A 6156-nucleotide genomic window follows, 5' to 3' on the forward strand; every position below is an offset into this window, starting at 1 on the left:
AGACAGGATCAAACCACTGTGCAAGTTTTTTCCTCTAAGCAATATTAGTGAACCAATAGTCTTCATTAAGATATAGTCCAACAGCTTCAAAGTCATTTTATTAATATATTGTTTCATCTTATTCCATGTCAATTAATTACTGACAATCCCTGCTCTTATAGCGTGAGCAGGTAAATGCATTGTTAGTTATCAAAATGATGGACTCATTGTAAGAGCCGATGATGCAGAAAAACATCTTTGGAAACACATGATCGATAGACATGTTTTGCCACATTTTTATTAAACGATTTCATCATGGATAAATGAGCTATAAGTGAAGCTATTCAGTCCTTTGAGCCTACAATGCCATTTATCAAGATCTTGGCTATTTTTCTATCTCCATATTTCTTAATTCCCATAATAACTAGAAATCTATCTGTTCCTAAGAATAAATAACTCAGTTTCTGAGCATCAGGGTAGATATTTCCAAAGAAATTTCTCCTCATCTCAGTCCTAAAAGATCTACCCATTATTGTGATTGTAGATTCTCGGGCAGCTGTGCAAGTTTCCTTTGTTTACATAATGTTTGGAAGTTTCAATGACATCTCCCCTCATTTTTCTAAACTCTGGAAAATACAGCTTTTCTTCCTGTATCCCTCCTAATATGACAAGCCCGCCATCCCTGGAACTCATCTAGTGCAAGCACCCTGAAGGTCAGGCAGCATCTATGATGAACATTGAACTAAGTCAATGTTTCGGGTCAGATAACCTTCTTCGGCATTGGGAAATTTAGGTTTCAGTTGTAGAGAGTGAGCGGAGGGATGGGTAGAACGAAATAAATATCTCTGATAAAGTGAGATCAATGGGTTAATGAGCAGATAGATGCAGATTATGCTATTTTTGTCTGTGTTATGTATTGCTTACAGTAGGGCTGTTAGACACGCTTAGTGAAAAGGCTATACCAAGGAAAGAGAAAAAATAAGTCAAAATCACATATGAATAACTGACAGGTATGGCTAGTTCAGATAACAGAAGAAAAAATATCTCTCTACACCCTTGCCAGTCTGGCTAGGCACAGCTCAAAAGCCATTTATAAACTTGCTGGTGACACTATTGTTGGCAGAATTTCAGAGAGTGATGAGAGGGCATATGGGGGTGAGATCTATCAGCTAGCTGAGTTGTGCCCAGTGACCTTGTACTCAATGTCAGTAGAACAAAGAACTGATTGTGGATTTCAGAAAGGGTAAGATGAGAGGAAACACACCGGTTCTCATAGAGAGATCAGAAGTGGAAAGAGTGAGCAATTTCAAGTTCCTGGCTGTCAACATCTCTGAGGATCTATCCAGGGACCCAACATAATGATGCAGCTACATAGAAATCACGGCAGTGGCTATATTCCATTAGGAGCTTGAGGAGATTTGGTATGTCACCTAATATACTAGCAAATTTCTATAGATGTACTGTGGAGAGCATTCTAACTGACTGCATTACTGTCTGGTAGGCAGGGGGTGGTGGGGTGGGTGGGCGGTGGCTACTGCTCAGGACTGAAAGAAGCTGTAGAAAATTCTGAACTCAGTCAGCTCCATCATGGCCACTTGCCTCAGTAGCATCCAGGACATCTTGAAGGAGCAATGCCTCTAAAAGGTGGCATTAAGGACCCCCATCACCCAGGACATGCCTTCTCATTGTTACCATCAGGCAGGAGGTACAGGAGCCTGAAGGCACACACTCAGTGATTCAAGAACAGCTTCTTCCCTTCTGCCATCCAATTTCTGAATGGACATTGAACCCATGAACACCACTTTTTTGCATTACCTATTTAATTTCACATACATGTATATATTTCTGAATGATAGAATGATTAAACTAAAGAAGGTGAATTCAATATTGAGTTTGGAAGATTGCAATGTGTCCAGAAGAAGGATGTGCAAGTGAATTGCTGCTTCCGTTTGAGTCCTGGATGGTGGGAAATGAAAGAATAAAAGAACAGGTGGTGCAGATCCTGCAGTTGCATAGGGAAGTACCATAAGATGAGGAATGGTTTGTGAGAACACAAAAGCAGAGGAACTCTTCCAGTCTGATCTAGAGATGATGCTGAGGGACAATCCTGATAACTGAATCATTTAATATACTACTGTTTGTGCCTCCCTCATTGTTTGTAAGAATTGATTTTAAATTGCAATGTAAATATCAATTTAGGTCCATGTCCACAGATCACTGTAAGGTGACAGGCATATGCTGTGTTGGCCTTGGTCGGGGGAACAAGTTCAAGAATGTTGCACCTCTATAAAACCATGGTAAAACCACACTTAGAATATTGTGTTCAGTTCTGGTTGTGTCATTATGTGAAGGATGTAGAAGGTTTAGAGACGGTATGGAGGAGATTTACCAGGATGCTGTCTGGACTAGAGGGCATGACAAGATGATAGGTTGATTGAGTTAGGGCTTTTCTCTTTGGAGTGAAAGGGAATGATAGGTGACTTGATAGCAGTGTAGAAGATGATGAGGCATAGATAGAGTGGATAACCAGAGAGTTTTCCCAGGGCAGAAAGGCTAATAGAAGGAGGGCATATTTTAAGGTGATTGGAAGAACATATAAGGGGGATGTCACAGATAAGTTCTTTAGACAGGGAGTGGTGGTAGAGGCAGATACATTAGGGGCACATGGATGATAGAAAATTGGTAGGTTATGTTGGAAGGAAGGGTTAGATTGATCTTAGAGTAGGTTAAAAGGTCGGCACAACATCATGGGCCAAAGGGCTTGTACTATGCTATAATGTTCCATGGTCTAATATTGGGAAAGTGCAATACTACCGAAAGTGCTGTCAGTCTTCTGATTAAGCAAAGTTCATAGACTTCAACAGTACTGTATAGAAATATGACCTTCAGCCCATCACATCTATGCTAACCATCATGGCTACCTCTGTGTTAATTCCATGTCCCTCTATGCTCTGGGCATTCACGTAACTGTTGTTCCTGTTTTTGCCTTCACCACCTTCACTGCCAGCTCTTTCCAGATACCATCTACTCTTTGAGTGAAAAAATATCCCTTCAGATCACCCTTAAACCTCCCCCAACTCATCTTAAACCTCTTGATTAGTCAGGCCATGGAGAAGGCAGGAGATTGGGACTGAGAGGGAAAATGAATCAGCCATGATGAAATGGTGGAGCAGACTTGATGGGCCAAATTCTGCATCTATATCTTAAGTACCCCTACTGTGGGAAACAAACATTGGCTATGAACCCTCTCTATGCTTCAAAGTAAATTTATTATCATTGTACATATATGTCACCTGAGATTCATTTTCTGGTGGGCTTTCACAATAAATACAAAGAACTAGAACATAGCCTCAAGATTCGGAGGGAATAAGTTTAGGATGGAGATGAGGATGAACTGCTTTTCCCAAAGAGTGGTGAATCTGTGGATTTCTCTGCCCAATGAAGCAGTGGAACCTACCTCAGTAAGTATATTTAAGACAAGGTTGCATATTTAAGACAAGATTTTTGCATAGTAGGGGAATTAAGGGTTATGGGGCAAAGGCAGGTAGGTGGAGATGAGTCCATGGTCAGGTCAGCTGTGATCTTATTGAATGGTGAAGCAGGCTTGATGGGCCAGATGGCCTACTCATGCTCCTATTTCTTATGTTCTTATCTTTTTAAACACAACAGAATCAATGAAAAACTGCACACAAACACTTACGGACAGACAACCAATGTGCAAAAGACAAATAATTGTGAAAATACAAAAAGAAAAACAGATAATAATAATAATAATAATAATAGATAAATAAGTAATAAATAATATTGAGAACAGGAGTAGTAGAGTTCTTGAAAGTGAGTCCATAGCCCAGTTGGGACTTCAGAGTTGGGGGTAAGTGAAGTTACCCATTCTGGTCCGGAGCCTGAGGTTGAGGAGTAATAACTGTTGCTGAACATGTGATGTGAGACCTGATGGCTTCCGTACTTCATTACTAATGGCAGCAACACAAAGAGAGCATGGACTGGATAGTGGGGGTCCTTGATGCTAGATGCTACTTTCCTGCAACAACCCTCCTTGTAGATTTGCTCAATGGTGGGGAGTGCTTCACCTATGATGGACTGGGCTTTTCCATTCAAGGGCATTTATGTTTCTATACCAGGCTGTGGTGTAACCAGTCAATATACTCTCCACCTTACATCTATAGAAGTTTGTCAAGGTTTTAGACGACATGCTGAATCTTTGCAAACTTTTTAGAAAGTAGAGGTGCTGCCCTGCCTTCTTTGTAATGATACTTACGTGCTGGATCCAGGACAGATCATTTTAAATGATAATGCTGAGGTATTTAAAATTACTGACCCTCTCTACCTCTGATTCCCTGATGAGAACTGTCTCATGGATCCCCGGTTTCCTCCTCCTGTACTCAATAATCAGCCCTTTGGTTTTGCTGATGTTGAGTGAGAGATTGTTGTTGTGGCACCACACAGCCAGATTTTCGGTCTCCCTCCTATATGCTGATTTCTCACCACTATTGATTTGGCCAACGACAATGGTGTCATCAGCAAACTTGTATTATATTGGAGCTGCACGTGGCCTCACTGTCATAAGTATAAAGCGAATCGAGCAGGGGGCTAGTCACAGAGCCTTAAGGTGCAACTATGCTGATGGTGATTGTTGAGGAGATATTGTTTCCAATCCAAACTGACTGGGTTAACAAAAGAGGAAATTGAGATCCATTTGCGTAGGGATGGGCCTTGAAGCTTAGCGGTTAATTTTGAGGGGCTGATAATGTTGAATGGAGAGCTGTAGTCAATGAAGTGCATCCTGATGTGTACTTCTTCGCTGTCCAGATATTCCAGGGCTGAGTGAAGTGGTATCTGCTGTGACAGTAGGCAACTGTAGTGGATCTGAGATGCTCCTCAGACAGGAGTTGATACGTTACCTCACTAATCTTTCAAACCTCTTCATCGCAGTGGATGTAAGTGCTAATAGACAATAGTCATCACAAGGTCTTCTTAGGCAACAGTATGACTGAAGCCAGCCTGAGCAGATGGGTACCTATGACTGCCGAAGCGAGATGTTAAAGATATCGGTGAACACTCTTGTCAGTTGATCAGCACAGGTCTTCAGTACTTGGCCAGGCACACTGTCTGGCTCACGTGATTTCCATGGGTTCATCCTCCTGAAGGATGCTCTCATCTCAGCTTCAGAGAATGGAATCACAGGGTCGTCCGGGGGTTGTGGGAGTTTGTGAAGGTGCCTCCATGTTCTGTCGGTCAAAGTGAGCATAAAGAGCATTGAACTCATCTGGGAGTGAAACCTTGTTGTCACATATGTCGCTTGGTTTTACTTTGTAGGAGGTGATATCACTTAAGCCCAACAACCACTGTTGAGCATCTTTCAGTGGTTCAAGCTTCATCCCAAATTGCTACTTTGTGTGTGTGAGTTGGCTTTCCAGAGGTCGTACCTAGACATCTTGTAATCTCCTTGGTCACCAGACCTGAACGCTGCCAATCTAACCCTCAGCAGATTGTGGATCTATTTGGTTTATCCAAGTCAGCTGATCCATAATTTTTTTTTGAGGAGGCGGAGCTTTGTAGTTAAGGTACCCAATGGCGACTCCTTTGCCTGCATCTTCAAAAACAGTTCTATTTCCACCTTTAATATCTCTATTTTTCCTTTTCAGGGTTCTTTTGAAGACCCTGACCTGGAGTTACACGCTGACTTCGGTTCTTTGCGGGAATGGGACCCACTCTCGGGGTTCCACAATCAGCCACTATCCGGTATGCCAAAGTCTCAGCCTAAGATTTCGGCATGGGTTCAGAAGCCTGGGATCTCGAGTAACTGGAGACGGGCGAATCAAGGGTCGCTGTTGCCACAGGAGACCCGTGTGTTGTTGGGGGAGTCACAACATCTGCTGTGTACCTGGGGACCTGGGATCCTTGCGATCTCCAAGCACAGAGCTCGAAAAAAGTGACATAACGGACTTTTAACATGGTAAACCAGCGAGTTGTTTGTTATCTTTCCCGCTTGTTGGAGAATGGAGTCACCTCTTTCTCCCTTATTAGGAGAGAGAGAGCCTGCAGCATGTTGAATTCAGACATCCCACCTCTCCCGGAAGTTCCAGAAGTCTCCCGAATATTGATAGTGGCTTCCTGATGCCTGCAAATTATATGCAATACCCTGGAAAACAAATTTTT

This window comes from Hemitrygon akajei, chromosome 30, assembly GCF_048418815.1.
Source record: "Hemitrygon akajei chromosome 30, sHemAka1.3, whole genome shotgun sequence".
NCBI classification, from domain to species: Eukaryota; Metazoa; Chordata; class Chondrichthyes; order Myliobatiformes; family Dasyatidae; genus Hemitrygon; species Hemitrygon akajei.